At 42.0% G+C, this 20,855-nt stretch overlaps 1 protein-coding gene across 8 annotated transcripts in view; it reads right to left on the bottom strand.

The window, feature by feature from the left end:
- Window positions 1-20,855, bottom strand: part of TSNARE1 (t-SNARE domain containing 1) — an 843,012-nt gene that overhangs the window by 549,773 nt on the left and 272,384 nt on the right. The window lies entirely within an intron of this gene.

Here is a 20,855-nt window from a genome sequence, read left to right as displayed (position 1 = left end):
CATCCCTTGTGTAGAACCTTTGTAGCTTCTATTCATCCCTTGTGCAGCAGAACCCTTTATACTTTTATCCCTCCCTCCCATCCCCCTGCCACCCACCCCCCTTCCATCTCTCCCCCACCAACTGTGAGACCGAATACCTTGTAACAAATGGCAATGTTGGCAGCAATCTAGACAGGCTGCTTCGGGCCTTCGCCTGCCCGGGAATTCCTCTGTCGCATCACTGATTATGTCATCAGCAATGCAGTACATGGAACCCCCGGTGATAGGCGGCTGGGGAGGAGATGTGCGGGGGAGGAAGGGCACGGGGAGGGGGGCATGGGGAGAAGCGTTGCTGCCGGTTACTAGGGCTTATTTTCGGGGGTAGGGCTTATATTAAGACCTACCCCAAAAATCATGCTAGGGCTTATTTTTGGGGTAGGTCTTATTTTCGGGGAAACATGGTAGTACTAATTGTAATGCAATTTCTTCCATTCATTTTTCATATACACACAATATAATCTTTCTTATTAATTCATAATGGTAACCACATTTTTAAAAAACCACAAGCATACTGTATGCAGAGAAAATGTTAATAATCATTTATCATTTTTTTTCAAAGAGGTCAAGGCAGATGACTGTCACCTCAGTAACAGCTACAAAAAAAAAAATAAATATAGTGCAAAATATAAACAGTAGATATAAATTCTCAAAACTGACACATTTTGATCACTACACTGCAAATAAAATCATTTTCCTACCTTTGTTGCCTGGTGATTTCATGAGTCTCTGGTTGCACTTCCTTCTGACTGTGCATCCAATATTTCTTTCTTTCCGCCTCCTGAACGCTTCCTCTCCTCCAGATCTCATTCCCTTCCCCAACCAACATCTCTCTCTGTCCCCCATGAGTCCAACTTTTCTTCCTCTCTCCTTCACTCCTATTGGCAACATATTTCCCCTCTCTCCCTCTGTCCATCTGTGTTTCTCTCATTCCCTCCCTTGCTGCCACATCCAACATGGATAGCGTAGCTGGTTTTAAGAAGGGTTTGGACAGTTTTCTAGAGGAACAGTTCTGCTTGCCCTGGATCGGCAGCATGGAATGTTGCTATTCTTTGGGTTTTGGCCAGGTGCTGGTGACTTGGATTGGCCACTGTGGGAACGGGCTACTGGGCTTGATGGACCGTTGGTCTGACCCAGTAAGGCTATGGGAACGGGCTACTGGGCTTGATGGACCATTGGTCTGACCCAGTAAGGCTATTCTTATGTTCTTATGTCTCAGACTGAATTTCTCAGCATTTAAGTATTTTCCCTTTCTCCATGTAATTCACTGAGTAAACACTAGGAAATAACACCTCTATAATCAATGTCATTCTGGTGTTCTTCTCTTACCACTATACCTGTTTTCTGGTATTCAGCTTTTTATCAGTGATATCACAGGTTATCAGGACCTGGACTGGCAACGGTTGGAAACAGGATACTTACTAGGCTTGATAGACCTTGAGCCTGTCCCACCTGTTTTATTCTGTTAGTTATGTTTCTCCCCGTGTAATCTTTCAACTGTCTAGATCAGGCCACAGTCTTATTACATTCTTACTACCTTTAATTCAGAAATGATCTCTTTCCTGACAGACACATCAGTATTTCCCTCCTCATGCTGTTCCTGAGATTCAGTTCTTCCATTCCATACACACCTAAACTGATGAATATCAATACTTATGTACACTTCTTGTGAGAGGAGACATGTACCCTTTCTTTTCTTATACAATATGTTCATACCCTGTAGTCTCATTTAGCTTTTTTATTCAATGCATACAGAACAATAAAATTAATTCTTGTGAGTCATCTGTGGAGCTGGGTTGCTAATTGCCCAACAGTGGATCAAGGCTGCTAATATCATTGTCCTCCTGACTCTCGCCTGAAGACAGCACACATCAGGTCTTATTATTCTGAAGAAAGGTTGGTGATTACAACATTAAGTTTTCTTGGGGTAAGGGTCTCCATGGAAACATCATCCCACACTCTTCCATCTCTCACCTAGAAGGATCCTGTCAGCCCCCATAGGATGTAGGAGTGATACCTATTGAACGTTTATAAGTTAGAGAATATAGCTAGAGATTCTGCCTCAGCATCCCAACTGATCTACTGACAGACTAGCACTTTTGTACTGCACAGATGAGGTGCAGGTTTTCTCTCCATGCCAACAAAAATGTTAAAAGAAACAGAAAACTTCCCTTTCAGAAAGTAATCCTTTTTCTCTTTCTTCTGACATCTGCAGAAGGTCCTGGTTTAGGAACATAGAAACATAGAATATGACGGCAGAAAAGGGCCATTGGCCCAACAAGTCTGCCCACTCGAAGAATCCTCCCCCTAAGCATTTCCTCGAAGTGAACCCACATGTTTATCCCATTTTTTCTTAAAATCGAGCACGTTGCTGGCCACAACTACCTGAAGTGGAAGATCATTCCAACGATCAACCACCCTTTTGGTGAAGAAATACTTCCTAATGTCATCGTGAAATCTCCCACCCTTGATTTTTAACGGATGCCCTCTTGTTGCCGTGGGTAAAAAGATATCTTCTTCCACCTCAATAAGACCGTTAACATATTTGAACGTCTCTATCATGTCTCCCCTCTCTCTGCGTTCCTCGAGAGAGTATAGCTGCAATTTACTTAGACGTTCTTCATATGGGAGATCCTTGAGTCCTGAGACCATCCTAGTGGCCATTCGCTGAACTGACTCCATTCTCAGCACATCCTTTTGATAATGTGGCCTCTAAAATTGAACACAATATTCCAGATGAGGTCTCACCATGGACCTGTAGAATGATATTACAACTTCAGGTTTTCGGCTGACAAAACTTTTTTGGATGCAACCCAGCATTTGTCTAGCCTTGGATGAGGCTTTCTTCATCTGATTGGTAGTCTTCATGTCTTCACTAATGATTACTCCTAGATCCCGTTCTGCCACAGTTCTTGTTAAGGTCTCTCCATTCAGGGTATAAGTTCTGCATGGGTTTCCACTGCCAAGGTGCATAACCTTACACTTTTTGGCATTAAAACTCAGTTGCCAAATTGTGGACCATTGTTCCAGTAAAAGTAGGTCCTGCGTCATAGTGTTGGGTACTGTGTCCTTTCCCACTATGTTGCACAGTTTAGCGTCATCTGCAAATAATGCAATTTTACCATGAAGCCCTTGAGGCAGGTCCCGTACAAAGATATTAAATAGGATTGGACCCAGGACCGAGCCCTGTGGCACTCCATTGATCACTTCCGATGCTTCGAAGGGAGTACCATTTACCACCACCCTCTGAAGTCTGCCACTGAGCCAGTCTCTAACCCATGCGGTCAATGTTTCTCCTAGTCCCAATGAACTCATCTTATTCAATAATCTACGTGTGAGACACTATCAAAAGCCTTACTGAAGTCCAAATACACAACATCCAGGGACTCTCCCATATCTAGCTTTTTTGTTACCCAGTCAAAGAAGCCGATTAGATTGGATTGGCAGGTTGTTTCATACTGAAACTGGACTGTGTCAGGTCCATGCCACAAACTTTATACTGTGTATTATTTGGATGTGTCAAATATATGCATCGCCTTTACTTGTGAAGACTTAACTTTTTACAATAAACTGGTTATGGAGATCATCGTTTCCACAGCTCTGTTTTGTTTTTGATCTTTAGAAGCACCTTGCTGTTGTTGGGGATCAGGGTAATTGTTCTATAGTCGGTACAGTCCCTGGCGTCACCTTTCTTCAGCACTGTGCCATATAAGAAGCCAGTATATGATAGGAACTAGTTAACTGCAAACACCCATCTAGGCCCTTATCAAACAGCATTTGTCCCCTAAACTGGAGGCCTGCTCAGTGTTGCTTTAGAGATCAAATCACCCAACCATTGTCTGATCCAAAGCATATGATGGGTAGAGATTGAAAGTGCTGAGACTTACATAATAGCCTTATTGGGTCAGATCAATGGTCCATCTAGCCCAATATCCCGCGTTCACAGAGGCCAATCCAAGTCACAAGTACCTGGCAAAAGCCCAAATAATAGCAGCATTCTATGCCACCATTCCAGGGCAAGCAGTGGCTTCCCCCATGTATGTCTCAAAAGCAGACTATGGACTTTTCCTCCAGGAACTTGTCCAAACTTTTTCTAAAATCAGGTACATTAACTGCTCTTACTACATCCTCTGGCAATGCATTCCAGAACTTAACTGCTCTCTGAATGAAAAAAATATTTCCTCCTATTGATTTTAAAAGTATTACTCTATAACTTCATCGAGTTTGGGGCGGAGTTTGGCCGGGAGTACTCAGTTGGTATTTGTTAGGCTTAGGGGGTTCTTGGCTTGAAAAGGTTGAGAAACACTGCTTTAAAGTATTGCTGCATCTAGAGGGTTTTTTTGCCTCCAACAGCTGGTCAGTTGCCACGCCAAGATCTTTGGGCTGCTAGTCAGACCGTAGTTGGAGTGATGCTCATCACCGCCCCTCCCCCCTCGGCCAAGATTGGCACAGTAAAAAAAATTAAAGGGGGGGAAGGCAAAGTTGCAGCCAGCTCAGTGAGAACCCCAAAGGATACTATTGATGCTTAAGAGGCTTCGCTCATGCTCCTGACTAAGTCAAGGAAGCGAGCAAACGCCGAAGGCCTGGAACCCTGAGCTTCATAAATCATCAGCAGGCTGGCTTATACAAGTCCCCAAAGGATACACCTGCCAGCTTCAGACTAAATGTCTGCTCCTCTCCAAGTAGGCACAGCAGTCCTTGAATTCACGAATAAATCAAAAAACTAAACAAGGTACCGCAAAACAATAAAGAAATTCAGCAAGTCACCTTCATGCTCGCCTGCAAAAGAAAGAACTGAAGAGGACAGCAAACACCACAGAGGAGCAGGAGCTGAAAAGCTGTGATTGCCATCTTCTGCTGTATGCTCGTGAGCATAGGTGGACAACCCTAAGGTTCAGAATACCATTTCTATTGTACTGGAATATGTACTACATAGAATGAACCAAAATCATATTAGTCTGTTTTATAACTACTCTCTTAATATCTCTAAAGATTTGTTGTACTGACTTCTCAATACCCACGGTTTTCCATAACTGTGATTCTATTTCATCTGGTATGTATTATTTATTATTTTTTCTGCCTCCTCTCTCTCCCACAATATCGGGTTACAGTATATTTAATCCCTTCTTTTTTTTGACTATCGCTACACAAACATAGTTGCGTTAGATCCACCGATCTCTACTATTCACATTTTTAACAATGTCTTTTTTCACATTCAAGTATTCTGCCATATACTTGCTCCCTCAGCCTGTTACATACTCAAGATCACTGTCATACTCACTTATTCGTTACTTATGATTACAAGAACATAAGAGTTGCCGCTGCTGGGTCAGACCAGTGGTCCATCATGCCCAGTAGTCTGCTCACACGGCAGCCCTTTTGGTCAAAGACCAGCGCCCTAACTGAGACCAACCCTACCAGCATACGTCCTTGTTCAGTAGGAACTTGTCTAACTTTGTCTTGAATCCCTGGAGGGTGTTTTCCTCTATGACAGCCTTCAGGAGAGTGTTCCAGTTTTCCACCACTCTCTGGGTGAAGAAGAACTTCCTTACGTTTGTATGGAACCTATCCCCTTTCAACTTTAAACAGTGCCCTCTCGTTCTCCCTACCTTGGAGAGGATGAACAACCTGACCTTATCTACTAAGTCTACTCCCTTCAGAGATCATGCATGTTTTGTCCTATCGCCTCAATCACCATACATTCACACTCATCAGCACATCACACGTCATTGGTCATATTTTCAACTCATAGAATATATACCCGCTCACGTGGCACACTGATCTCCTCTCATGGTTTTCAATAGCATCTCTATACCGATGACTCCCAGACCTACCTCTCTACACCAGATATCTCTCCAGGAATTCAGGCCCGAATCTCAGCCTGCCTGTCCGACATTGCCGCTTGGATGTTTCACCGCCATCTCAAACTGAATATGGCGAAAACTGAACTCCTTATCTTTCCACCTAAACTCACCTCCCCACTCTCACCATTGTCTATATCTATGGATAACACTATCCTCCTCCCTGTCTCATCAGCTCGCAAATTTGGGGTGATCTTTGACTCCTCTATCTCCTTCTCTGCTCAAATCCAACAAACTGCCAAAACCTGTTGCTTCCTCCTCTATAATTTTACCAAAATCTGTACTCTTCTCTCTGAACACACTACCAAAATCCACACTCTCATCACCTCACGCTTAGAATACTGCAACATACTTCTCTCAGGCCTCCCGTGCACCCATCTCTCACCTCTTCAATCCGTTCAAAATGCCGCTGAACGACTCATATTCCATGAGAGCCGCTATTCTCACATTACCCCTTTTCCTCAAGTCACTTCATTGGCTCCCCATCCACTTCCAAATACAGTTCAAACTCTTCTTACTGACTTACAAGTGCATTCGCTCTGAAGACTCACAATATTTCTCTTCACTTATCTCCCCCTATGCTCCTCCCCGTGAACCTGTCCTATTCATTGGGCAAGCCCCTCTCATCTGTATCCTTCTCTTCTACTGCCAACTCCAGACTCTGTCCCTTCTTTTTTGCCGCACCGTATCCCTGGAACAGACTACCTGAATCAACACATTGTGTTCTTTCCCTAGCAATATTCAAATCCAAGCTAAAAGCCCACTTTCTTGAAACTGCTTTCAACTCTTAACTCCCACTCAGTGCTGTTAGATACCTATACCCACTGTATCATTTCCTCTACCATAATCTCCCCAACCCTGAGATGTCCTAAAAACATAAGAACATAAGAATTGCCGCTGCTGGGTCAGACCAGTGGTCCATCGTGCCCAGCAGTCCGCTCACACGTCGGCCCTCTGGTCAAAGACCAGTGCCCTAACTGAGACTAGCCTTACCTGCGTACGTTCTTGTTCAGCAGGAACTTGTCTAACTTTGTCTTGAATCCCTGGAGGGTGTTTTCCCGTATAACAGCCTCCGGAAGAGAGTTCCAGTTTTCTACCATTCTCTGGGTGAAGAAAAACTTCCTTACGCTTGTACAGAATCTATCCCCTTTTAACTTTAGAGAGTGCCCTCTCGTTCTCTCTACCTTGGAGAGGGTGAACAACCTGTCTTTATCTACTAAGTTTATTCCCTTCATTATCTTGAATGTTTTGATCATGTCCCCTCTCAGTCTCCGCTTTTCAAGGGAGAAGAGGCCCAGTTTCTCTAATCTCTCACTGCATGGCAACTCCTCCAGCCCCTTTACCATTTTAGTCGCTCTTCTCTGGACCCTTTCGAGCAGTACTGTGTCCTTCTTCATGTACGGCGACCAGTGCAGGATGAAATATTCTAGGTGGGGGCATACCATGGCCCGGTACAGCAGCATGAAAACCTTCTCCGTTCTGTTCGTGATCCCCATCTTAATCATTCCTAGCATTTTATTTGCCCTTTTCGCCACCGCCACACATTGCGCGGATGGCTTCATTAACTTGTCGACCAGTACTCCCAAGTCTCTTTCCTGGAGGGTCTCTCCGAGGACTGCACCGGACATCCTGTATTTGTGTATAAGATTTTTGTTACCTGTCTGTCTAATTAGATCGTTAGCTCTTCTGAGCAGGGACTGTCTATTGTATGTTAAATGTACAGCACGGCGTACACCTTTCCGCAATATAGAAATGAGAAATAGTAGTAATAGTAGTAGTAGCAGCGTGCTTTTAGCACTTTATCACTTTTCACATCTCATTACATTACATTTTCCTTCTAGGACCCCTGAGGAAGAAGTGTTTCTCCGAAACACAGCCCGTGTCAGGTCCTGTACTTCATGTACGAGAACCACGATTGAGATTACTATATTTTATCAATTTTTAATAAAGTAGCCTGACACTTGGTACATCGTCTCTGCAGGGATTTTTTTTTCCTTTTGTCATTCTACACAGACATGAAAACTTAAGAGGAGCTCTGAAAAGTTCACAGCTGAAAAGAATAATTGATGAGAGGGAAAATGCTTGAGTACCTGATTGTAAAAAAACGCTTAGATAACCTTGATAGGCGGTATATAAAATACTAATAAACTTGACAAAATACAAAAGAGTGTCCTAAGCTATAGCAGTTTCTTAGCACGGTGTATGGGGAAAAAATGGGCTCCAAGCAGTTTTCCAAATACAGTGGTGCCTCGCATAACGAACGCCTCGCACAGCGAACGCTGCACACAACGAACTTCATGTCTTGATTCATACAACGAACTTCGTTTCACACAACGAAGTCGCCCGAGCTGCCAATGTATTGCATCCTTCCGCGCAGGCACTGCAGGCAGTCGTTAGTCACTGCGCTTAACTGCCCTCTCTCACAGCCCTTCGCCTGGCTCCCTGTGCAGTGGCGGACCGTCGGCTCGCCTCCTTTTATGGAGGGGCCCGGCGCCTACTGCTGATGCGTTGGGGGGGGCGGAGCTACTCTCGCCGCTTCCCCGATGCTAGAAAAAAAAAAAAAAATAGAAAAGTTAAGTCCCAGTTTTTGCCGCTGAGACTCTGCCCTCTCTCACTGTATACAGTCGTCCTTTTAAGATAAACTCAATATTTTTTATATATCATGGCTTCTAAAAAAAGCAGGAAGGTGATTTCTGTTGAAATGAAACGGGAAATAATTAGAAGGAGTGAATGTGGGGTAAAACAGTGTGACCTCGTCAAAGAGTTTGGCCTCAGCAAGACCACCATTTTCACCATTTTGACAAATTTATCTTTTTTTATGTCATCTTAGCATATTTTATGCTGCAGAACGAATAATTTTTTTTAACATGTATTGTTATGGGAAAACGCGTTTCACATAACGAACTTTTCGCATAACAAACTTGCTCCTGGAACCAATTAAGTTCGTTGTGTGAGGCACCACTGTAACCTAAAATCGCCCTACCGCAGCAGAACCTCTGCCTGGAATTTCAGACATTTCTGAGTACTTTATTTATCAACAGAATAGAGCTCTAGCGCATTGAGCTTGCAAAACAATTGAGCTCTTAATTAATGAAATCCCAGAATTCAATGAAGTGGCATTGAAGAGTTCATGAATCTGTCAAGGTTGAAGGAGGGCAGTTTGAACACAAATTATGAATTAACTAAGAAAAAATCCCATTATACTAATGCATTCTCAAAGGTCATATTAACAATTGCAAAGTATTTTGAAACTATGGAAGGGGTTCTGTACTTTCCAGACACTGTGGAGATGCTCCAGAAGCAAGTGTCAGCATAGAATATTGTGTTAACATAAGCCAAGTCAAACTAGTCATGATTTGGAACCACATGGTGACAGATGACCATTTTGGCTACCCTGCTTGCCCGATCATTGCTCCCTACATTGCTCTAGATGTACAAAATAGGCCTCTCTTATTCAAATCCTCACCCTTTGCTAATCTTATCAGCACTCACTAATCATATCTCCCAACTATTAACTATTTTAGCTTGACTGTCTACAAGGAAATCTATCTTTAATTTCTTTAGCTGAGAAATATAGCCTTGTCAGCCTACTACCCTAGTAGGTATCCTGCATTCCCTCCCTACAATTAAATCTGAGTATTCCTAAGTTTTATCACTGATCCACAACAATGTAATCCTTAGAATTCAAAATACAGTAAAACCTTGGATTGCAAGTATTTTGCAAGACAAGCAAAACATTTTATTAAATTTTAACTTGATATACAAGCAAGGTCTTGCAATGCAAGTACATACAGTATACACACAACACAACTGAGCCAATGGTTCTTCTCCCTCTGACGCTGTGGGAGTTTAGTGACTTTTCTAAACGAGCGAGGTCTTGCAATACGAGTATATAAAGTATACATGCATCACATCATCACAACTAAGCCGATGGTTCTCTCTCTCTGACGCTGCGGGAGTGTAGTGACTGTTTCTAAATGAGCAAAGTCTTGCAATACAAGTACATACAATACACATACATCACAACTGAGCCGATGGTTCTTCTCTCTCTGACGCTGCAAGAGTGTAGTGACTATTCTAAACAAACGAGGTCTTGCAATACGAGTACATATAGTATTTTGTATTACAGTTTTTGGATTATGATGTTTCCATTATTTCTTACGGGGAAATTCGCTTTGACATACGAGTGTTTTGGATTACGAGCATGTTTTTGGAACAAATTATGCTCGCAAACCAAGGTTTTACTGTACCTGTATCACCACTCTGTACAAGCTGGCTTTCTCATCCATTTTTGACCCTCTGTTATACTCGTATTTAACCCAACAATCTGATCCCCAATATCAGGGAGCTCAAAGTCCCTCCTTGAGGGCCGCAATCCGGTCGGGCTTTCTTGATTTCCCCAATGAATATGCATGAGATCTATGTGCATGCACTGCTTTCAATGCATATTCATTTGGGGAAATCCTGAAAACCCAACTGGATTGCGGCCCTCAAGGAGGGCCTTTGAGATCCCTACCCAATATACCCAGTATTTTAATTCTCCCTCAACCCGACCCCTTGGCCTCATAACTATGCAACGTCTCTGTCCCGAGCATGCTTACAGCCTGTCAGGTTTTTCCTTGCCGCCGCCACCACTGTTAGCAGGTTTTTTCAGGTAACTGCAAATTCCCTGATGCAGTCAGTGAGCGGTCTGAACATTAGCCCTAAAATATGTCTGTGACTTTCTCCACTGTACTGCACTGTTGTAGGAATGGAGTGGCTGAGAACAGAGCCAACTAGCGCCGTCTTTCGGGCTTTCTGACAGAAATATAATGGTGCTCATATGCAGGAGGATACAATCTACGTTCTAGACCCAGCATGTAAAAATCTTAATCTAAAAGATGACATACGTTCTCTTAAGCTCTGCAAAGCCGAGTTAATGAGAATGATAATAGTAACATGTTTTAGAATCTCCATCTGTTTTATGCTGCCTACGCCACCGTTGTGGACTTGTGACTCACTCGAGCAAACGAGAATGGTTTGAAGTTACTGCTCCTCAGCCTTTCCCTGCGAGTGATTGCTTGCGCCGTCACTGCATTATTTTATGGATGCCTCCAGCTATAGCCATATGGTGCACAGGCTTCGATACGACACCCTGAGTTTCAGAAGAGGATAAGGGAACGGAGAGGAATTCCAAGTGAGAGCAGTCCTCCCCCTTACAGCAACAGCAAGAATACACAAACGCACATGAGCACAAACATTCCACGAGCCCCAACCACGGAAAATGAAATGCCGCTACGCTGACTTAACTGACGCAGGAAAACCCGGAGAGCTGAAATGAACTTGTCGTGCAACACTCATACCAGCCAGTCTTATTCTCCCTATCAAAAAAAAAACCAAAAACCTCATGCACTTGCATTTTCAGCTCCCACGATCCTGTCTCCTGAGCCAGGCAATTTCAGAAACAACAGTTAAACAATCAGCATTCCCAGAGGCATCTGAAAATGTTCAAAGGTAGTTCTTTTATATAAGTAATTCTGGCGTACCATATATTTTTTTTTCCAACTCTTTATTCATTTTATCATATACAATCAAGTGTACAGTAAATATAATCCATCATATTACATTCTCACTTGAAATTCCATAACCAGATATTTCCAATATATTTACCCCCCTCCCTCTTCCACCATACATACATATTAGATTTCTTATATGTATTAATCAAATAAATATACAGATATTTATTTAGAATATCCTAACCCCCCACCTCCCCCCCATTTCTACATATTATCACATAAGGAAAAAGAATATTAAATTAACCTTAATCATTATATTATTCTATTAATGGCCTCCATACATCCTGAAACCTTTTAAATTGACCCTTTTGTACTGCAAGTAGCCTTTCCATTTTGTATAGTAACATAGTAGATGACGGCAGATAAAGACCCGAATGGTCCATCCAGTCTGCCCAACCTGATTCAATTTAGATTTTTTTTTTTTTTTTTTTTTTTTTTTTTCTTCTTAGCTATTTCTGGGCGAGAATCCAAAGCTTTACCCGGTACTGTGCTTGAGTTCCAACTGCCAAAATCTCTGTTAAGACTTACTCCAGCCCATCTACACCCTCCCAGCCATTGAAGCCCTCCCCAGCCCATCCTCCACCAAACGGCCATATACAGACACAGACCGTGCAAGTCTGCCCAGTAACTGGCCTAGTTCAATATTTAATATTATTTTCTGATTCTAAATCTTCTGTGTTCATCCCACGCTTCTTTGAACTCAGTCACAGTTTTACTCTCCACCACCTCTCTCGGGAGCGCATTCCAGGCATCCACCACCCTCTCCGTAAAGTAGAATTTCCTAACATTGCCCCTGAATCTACCACCCCTCAACCTCAAATTATGTCCTCTGGTTTTACCATTTTCCTTTCTCTGGAAAAGATTTTGTTCTACGTTAATACCCTTTAAGTATTTGAACGTCTGAATCATATCTCCCCTGTCTCTCCTTTCCTCTAGGGTATACATATTCAGGTCTTCCAGTCTCTCCTCATACGTCTTCTGGCGCAAGCCTCCTATCATTTTCGTCGCCCTCCTCTGGACCGCCTCAAGTCTTCTTATGTCTTTCGCCAGATACGGTCTCCAAAACTGAACACAATACTCCAAGTGGGGCCTCACCAATGACCTGTACAGGGGCATCAACACCTTCTTCCTTCTACTGACTACGCCTCTCTTTATACAGCCCAGAATCCTTCTGGCAGCAGCCACTGCCTTATCACACTGTTTTTTCGCCTTAAGATCTTCGGACACTATCACCCCAAGGTCCCTCTCTCCGTCCGTGCATATCAGCTTCTCTCCTCCCAGCATATACGGTTCCTTCCTATTATTAATCCCCAAATGCATTACTCTGCATTTCTTTGCATTGAATTTTAGTTGCCAGGCATTAGACCATTCCTCTAACTTTTGCAGATCCTTTTTCATATTATCCACTCCCTCTTCGGTGTCTACTCTGTTACAAATCTTGGTATCATCTGCATAAAGGCACACTTTTCCTTCTAGCCCTACAGCAATGTCACTTACATACATATTGAACAGGATTGGCCCCAGCACCGAACCCTGAGGGACTCCACTAGTCACCTTTCCTTCCTTCGAGCGACTTCCATTAACCACCACCCTCTGGCGTCTGTCCGATAGCCAGTTTCTGACCCAGTTCACCACTTTGGGTCCTAACTTCAGCCCTTCAAGTTTGTTCAACAGCCTCCTATGAGGAACTGTATCAAAGGCTTTGCTGAAATCCAAGTAAATTACATCTAGCATATGTCCTTGATCCAGCTCTCTGGTCACCCAATCAAAAAATTCAATCAGGTTCGTTTGGCACGATTTACCTTTTGTAAAGCCATGTTGCCTCGGATCCTGTAACCCATTAGATTCAAGGAAATACACTATCCTTTCTTTCAGCAACACTTCCATTATTTTTCCAACAACTGAAGTGAGGCTCACCGGCCTGTAGTTTCCTGCTTCATCCCTGTGACCACTTTTATGAATAGGGACCACACCCGCTCTCCTCCAATCCCCAGGAATCACTCCCGTCTCCAGAGATTTGTTGAACAAGTCTTTAATAGGACTCGCCAGAACCTCTCTGAGTTCCCTTAGTATCCTGGGATGGATCCCGTCTGGTCCCATCGCTTTGTCCACCTTCAGTTTTTCAAGTTGCTCATAAACACCCTCCTCCGTGAACGGCGCAGAATCTACTCCATTTTCTCGTGTAACTTTGCCGGACAATCTCGGTCCTTCTCCAGGATTTTCTTCTGTGAACACAGAACAGAAGTATTTGTTTAGCACATTTGCTTTCTCCTCATCACTCTCCACATATTTGTTCCCAGCATCTTTTAGCCTAGCAATTCCATTTTTTATCTTCCTCCTTTCACTAATATATCTGAAAAAATTTTTATCTCCCTTTTTTACATTTTTAGCCATTTGTTCTTCCGCCTGTGCCTTCGCTAAACGTATCTCTCTCTTGGCTTCTTTCAGTTTCACCCTGTAGTCCTTTCTGCTCTCCTCTTCTTGGGTTTTTTTATATTTCATGAACGCCAACTCTTTCGCCTTTATTTTCTCAGCCACTAGGTTGGAGAACCATATCGGCTTCCTTTTTCTCTTGTTTTTATTGATTTTCTTCACATAAAGGTCCGTAGCCATTTTTATCGCTCCTTTCAGCTTAGACCACTGTCTTTCCACTTCTCTTATGTCCTCCCATCCTAACAGCTCTTTCTTCAGGTACTTTCCCATTGCATTAAAGTCCGTACGTTTGAAATCTAGGACTTTAAGTATCGTGCGGCCGCTTTCCACTTTAGCCGTTATATCAAACCAAACCGTTTGATGATCGCTACTACCCAGGTGAGCACCCACTCGAACATTAGAGATACTCTCTCCATTTGTGAGGACCAGATCCAATATCGCTTTTTCCCTTGTGGGTTCCGTCACCATTTGTCTGAGCAGAGCCTCTTGAAAGGCATCCACAATCTCCCTACTTCTTTCCGATTCCGCAGTCGGAACATTCCAGTCCGCATCCGGCAGGTTGAAATCTCCCAACAGCAGAACCTCCTCTTTCCTTCCAAACTTTTGGATATCCACAATCAGATCCTTATCAATTTGCTGCGATTGAGTCGGAGGTCTGTAGACTACACCCACGTAGATAGAAGTTCCATCTTCTCTTTTCAGAGCAATCCATATCGCTTCTTCCTCTCCCCAGGTCCCTTGCATTTCGGTCGCTTGGATATTGATCTTTACATAGAGAGCTACTCCTCCACCTTTATGACCATCTCTGTCCTTCCTAAAAAGATTATATCCCGGTATGTTTGCATCCCATCCATGTGATTCACTGAACCATGTCTCTGTGATAGCAACAATATCTAGATCTGCCTCTAATATCAGGGCTTGCAGATCATGAACTTTGTTGCTTAGACTGCGAGCATTTGTGGTCATCGCTTTCCAGCTATTTTTCAGCGATAATCTCCTTTTTCGTATGGATTTTTGTGTCGTTTCACTTTCCGCTGCAATACTAAGAAATGAGTTGCTGATATTGCTTTTGTTGCAGCCTTTACTACTATCACATCTTTTCTTTTGCCGGGGGTGGTCTCTACATACACCACCCCCACCTTCTAGTTTAAATGCCTAGAAAAATATTGTCTAAATTTCTCTGCAAGGTTTCTTTTTCCTGCTGTAGTAATATGTAGCCCATCAGTGCAATATAGCTTCTTGTCCTTCCATGTATTTCCCCATCCTCCTATGTACCTGAAGCCTTCTTGATGACACCAGGCTCTGAGCCATCTATTAAAGTCCTCTGTGTTTTTCATTCTTTGCTCTCCTTTTCCATATGCAGGCAGTATTTCAGAAAAAGCTAAAGTCTTTACAAAAGGTTTCACGCCCTCACCAAGCTCCCGAAAAGCTTTCTGTGCTGCAAGTGTGGAGTTGTTGGCCAGGTCATTTGTTCCCAGATGGATAACAACATCAGTGTTAAAATCCTTAGTTTCTTCCTTAATTATAGTCAGTATTTGCCTGGAACTCCTGGTAGCTGAGGATCCTGGAAGACATTTCACTATTTTGGACTCCTCGCCCTGTGTTCCAAGGTTAATGCCTCTGATGATGGAATCTCCCAACAGTAATAGTTTTCTGTTTTTGGCTTTTTTATTTTTACTTAGGGTGCTCTTGTTCTCTTGAGTTTCTTTCATTGGTTCCAGTCCCACCTCCCTTCTGTTTTCCTGAGTATCGCAGTGCACTAGTGGAGCGAAGGAATTCTGTAGAGGTAATATTAGTGAAGGTGGATGTTTCTGTGTTACATGTCGCAGTCTTCCTGAGCCTACTGTGACCCATTTGTTCCTGGGTTGTTTTATTCTTTGAGGTAGAGGTGGTAAGTTGGTATGATTTTGTGGAGTGATGGAAGCTGCTTTAATTGTATTCAATTCCTGTTTAAGTTTGCAGAGCTCCTCCTTAATACTGGCAAGTTGAAGACAGATGGGGCAAGCCTTAAGCCTCCAAATAGTATGTCTTGGAATTAAAGCACCACAGTGATTGCATAGAATAAAGATCATCTTGATTGGTTGTGAAGTCCTGATTATATGGGTTTCTATATATGAATAGTGGTCCCTGGGGTTGGTGGGACTATAAGTAAGACTACTAGTAAGGCAGAAATATAGGCTCTATACCACCTAAAACACAGTATTTTAAACAAAACTGCAGGTTCTATCAGTGCTACCCTAAAACACAGGATTTATAACAGGATTTTCCCTACTTTAGTCACCCTGAGCCACAGGCACCAGAAATATAGGCTCTATACCACCTAAAACACAGTATTTTAAACAAAACTGCAGGAAGAGGAAATAAGATTTAACAGAGGAAAGAGAAGGATTTTTTTGTGCTTTTTTTTATATTTTTTTTAGTAAGAAACAGGGAGGAGAAGAGAAATTAAGCAGATATAATGCTGAAAACCAGCGAAAAGCTGAAATATGAAATGCTGAAATATGAAAATCTGAGTAACTTAGCTTTTAGAAGTTCACAGGGCAGCCTTGTTTCAGCAATGTCCCAAAGATAATGCAATTAACCTTAGAAGTAAAACAGAACCCCTCCCTTCTCCACCTAATCAGCAGAAAACAATGGCTGAATACTGGTAAGACAGAAATATAGGCTCTATACCACCTAAAACACAGTATTTTAAACAAAAATGCAGGTTCTATCAGTGCTACTCTAAAACACAGGATTTATAACAGGATTTTCCCTACTTTAGTCACCCTGAGCCACAGGCACCAGAAATATAGGCTCTATACCACCTAAAACACAGTATTTTAAACAAAACTGCAGGTTCTATCAGTGCTACCCTAAAACACAGGATTTATAACAGGATTTTCCCTACTTTAGTCACCCTGAGCCACAGGCACCAGAAATATAGGCTCTGTACCACCTAAAACACAGTATTTTAAACAAAACTGCAGGTTCTATCAGTGCTACCCTAAAACACAGGATTTATAACAGGATTTTCCCTACTTTAGTCACCCTGAGCCACAGGCACCAGAAATATAGGCTCTATACCACCTAAAACACAGTATTTTAAACAAAACTGCAGGTTCTATCAGTGCTACCCTAAAACACAGGATTTATAACAGGATTTTCCCTACTTTAGTCACCCTGAGCCACAGGCACCAGAAATATAGGCTCTATACCACCTAAAACACAGTATTTTAAACAAAACTGCAGGAAGAGGAAATAAGATTTAACAGAGGAAAGAGAAGGATTTTTTTCTGCTTTTTTTTTTATATTTTTTTAGTAAGAAACAGGGAGGAGAAGAGAAATTAAGCAGATATAATGCTGAAAACCAGTGAAAAGCTGAAATATGAAATGCTGAAATATGAAAATCTGAGTAACTTAGCTTTTAGAAGTTCACAGGGCAGCCTTGTTTCAGCAATGTCCCAAAGATAATGCAATTAACCTTAGAAGTAAAACAGAACCCCTCCCTTCTCCACCTAATCAGCAGAAAACAATGGCTGAATACTGGTAAGACAGAAATATAGGCTCTATACCACCTAAAACACAGTATTTTAAACAAAAATGCAGGTTCTATCAGTGCTACTCTAAAACACAGGATTTATAACAGGATTTTCCCTACTTTAGTCACCCTGAGCCACAGGCACCAGAAATATAGGCTCTATACCACCTAAAACACAGTATTTTAAACAAAACTGCAGGTTCTATCAGTGCTACCCTAAAACACAGGATTTATAACAGGATTTTCCCTACTTTAGTCACCCTGAGCCACAGGCACCAGAAATATAGGCTCTGTACCACCTAAAACACAGTATTTTAAACAAAACTGCAGGTTCTATCAGTGCTACCCTAAAACACAGGATTTATAACAGGATTTTCCCTACTTTAGTCACTTTAGTATAAATGACATACAGAGTTCCACCAGAAACTATAATTTAGTCTGGAACAGTTTTTCCAATTAAACGTTATTTGTTGGATCCCCACACCAGTAAGGATCATTAGAAGTTTATTATTTGCTGCAGATATTTGGCATTTAGCCCTCATACACATTCCAAAAATAACCGTATCATAGGACAATGCCACATGACTTTCCATCATTAGATTAACTTGATCCCAGATTGACAATCAAAATGCCTGAATATATGGACAATAAAATAAAAGATGATCTAAATTTCCAATTTCAATTTTGCAATGCCAGCATCTATTAGACTTAGAGCAATCTAATTTTTGTAATCTAGTAGGGGTCCAGAATGCTCTATGCAACAAGAAGAATCATGTTTGCCTAATAGATGCCGACATCGTACCTTTTATTCTCCAAGACCAAATACGTGGCCATTGAGATGCATTAATCTGATGCTTAATCTCAATGCTCCAAATATCTCTTAATCCATTTTTAGGTTTCTTATTCAAATAATTAGATAAAATTTTATACCACTTTGCGGCCTGGTGTCCCAGAAAATCTGCCTGGAAACATAGGAATTCTAAGCTGTAATGATCATTTAAAGATTTCCATTCAGGGAACCCTACCTACCATATTTTTATGTTCCAAAACACACTTTCACAAGAGAGAGACAAAAAAATGTCATGTACAACGTAGACAATGCTGCTTTGGTTTAAATGGGATGTGTTTCAAACAACGGAGGAAAAGCCTCAGACGGAAGCCCTCCTACCACCACAGTGGTGGTCCAAGGTGGTTGGGTGATAACCTCACTGGCAAAAAACCTCCATTGAACTCCCAAAGCTTAAAGACCTTAAACAGGGCTGTCTATGCAAGTTGATAGAAGAAAGAAACTTTCAACTTATCTTCATATTTTTATGCCATTAAAAACAGCAGCAGCAGCTAGATTTCTCAAAATTGCTGGTTTCTTGATTGTGTTATATCTTCTTAAGTCTTATTCCTAAATCGCCTAAGTTTTTCTTCATACTTGTAAGTTTTATACTTGAAATCAAAAATATATACATTTTTCCATAGCCTTAACCTGTCTTGAAAATATATATCCTTCCCTAACCCTGCTTTCAATTGCTTGAGCTTAATGTGCACTATATATGAATAGATGGAAGTAGGAGAGTTATTTAACAAAAAACCTTTAAGTGTGGTAAGGTTTAATGTATATTTAGGCTGAAAGACCGCAAGTGTTCATAGCTTTCTGGGTCCGGAAGTAAACCTACCCAGATTGTCCAATGTGAACTATCACTGGTCTTATTTGCTTTTATTTTGTTTGAAACACTCCTTTTTTTTCATATTTTTTAATTCATCTAATACAGTGGTCTCAAACTCGCGGCCCGGGGGCCACAAGCGGCCCGCCAGATACTATTTTGAGGCCCTCGGTATGTTTATCATAATCACAAAAGTAAAATAAAACAGTTTCTTGATCATATATCTCTTTAGCTATAAATCACAATATTAATATTAAGACTTAGCCAAAAGGAAAGATTTATAAAGTTTACCTCATGCAAAATTGTCATTTCTTTAATAAGACATTAACTATTTTTTTTCCTGAGGTCCTCCAAGTACCTACAAATCCAAAATGTGGCCCTGCAAAGGGTTTGAGTTGGAGACCACTGATCTAATACTACTAGTAAGAGAAACCTGTCAGCTAGCTCTCTAAGCAGTTTTACTCATGGGCCTTTAATCGAGTTGCCTATAAAGGTAGATGTATAAAATAACTATTACAATTAATTTAGGTAACTTCACAGTAGTATAGTATCACGGTAGTATAGTATCTCTATACAAACTATAGGATGGGCTGGAGAGGGCTTCAATGGCTGGGAGAGTGTAGATGGGCAGGAGTAGGTTTTAACGGAGATTTCGGCAGTAGGAATCCAAGCACAGTACCGGGTAAAAGCTTTGGATTCTTGCCCAGAAATAGCTAAGAAGAAAAAATTTAAATTGAATCAGGTTGGGCAGACTGGATGGACTATTCGGGTCTTTATCTGCCGTCATCTACTATGTTACTATACAGTACAGTCAAACCTCGGTTTGCGAGTAACCCGGTTTGCGAGTGTTTTGCAAGACGAGCAAAATGCTCAGCAAACTTTTGACTCGCAAACCGAGTGTTGACTCGATTTGCAAGCACCCCCGATAACCAGCATCGCTCCCCCCCGCTAGCAAAGGCCCCCTCGCTCCAACCGGCACAACCCCCCGCCCGAACAACTTAAACTTACCCCCCCTCGTCTAGCGCAGGCACAGATCGTGTGCCTAGAAGATCTTCCCGCTTCCGCTTGCCTGCCTTGAGCATGCATCTGCGCTTTCTCAAGGACTTCTAATTCTCCCTCTCACCGAGAATCTCGGCGAGAGGGAGAATTAGAAGTCCTTGAGCATGCGCAGATGCATGCTCAAGGCCGGCAGAAGCCGGAAGATCTTCTAGGCACACGATCTGTGCCTGCGCTAGACGGGGGGGGAGGGGGGTAAGTTTAAGTTGTTCGGGCGGGGGGGCCAGTTCGCGCGGGGGGGGTGGTGACGGTTGGAGCGAGGAGGCCTTTGCGAGCGGGGGGGAGCGATGCCGGTTATCGGGGGGGGGGGAACGTATCAAAGCGAGTTTCCATTATTTTCTATGGGGAAACTCGATTGATAAACGAGCATTTTGGATTACGAGCATGCACCTGGAACGGATTATGCTCGTAATCCATGGTACCACTGTATTTCAATTTAATAATGAGAGTTGATTTTTTTTTTAATAAGTTAATAACAGTTAGGAAAAGCACTACAAAAAAGTATAGATTCAATATTCATTCATAGGGAATTTGATAGTTGCAAGTTAATAGAAAGTAAAAAAAATATTAGGAACAAGTTATAGATCTATAGGGCATCTGATAGATGCAAGTCTTTATTATTACAGTTAGTATCTCTATATGGCTTTCCCCAACGTAGCGTTCTGTAATGGTGAGTTAGTTATGTTTACTTTTCTCTCTTTTTAAATAGTGATTATTAAAAGGAAAAAAAACAAGACAT

The sequence above is a fragment of the Geotrypetes seraphini genome, chromosome 2, assembly GCF_902459505.1.
Source record: "Geotrypetes seraphini chromosome 2, aGeoSer1.1, whole genome shotgun sequence".
NCBI classification, from domain to species: Eukaryota; Metazoa; Chordata; class Amphibia; order Gymnophiona; family Dermophiidae; genus Geotrypetes; species Geotrypetes seraphini.
This window is presented reverse-complemented; position numbering and strand designations above follow the sequence as displayed.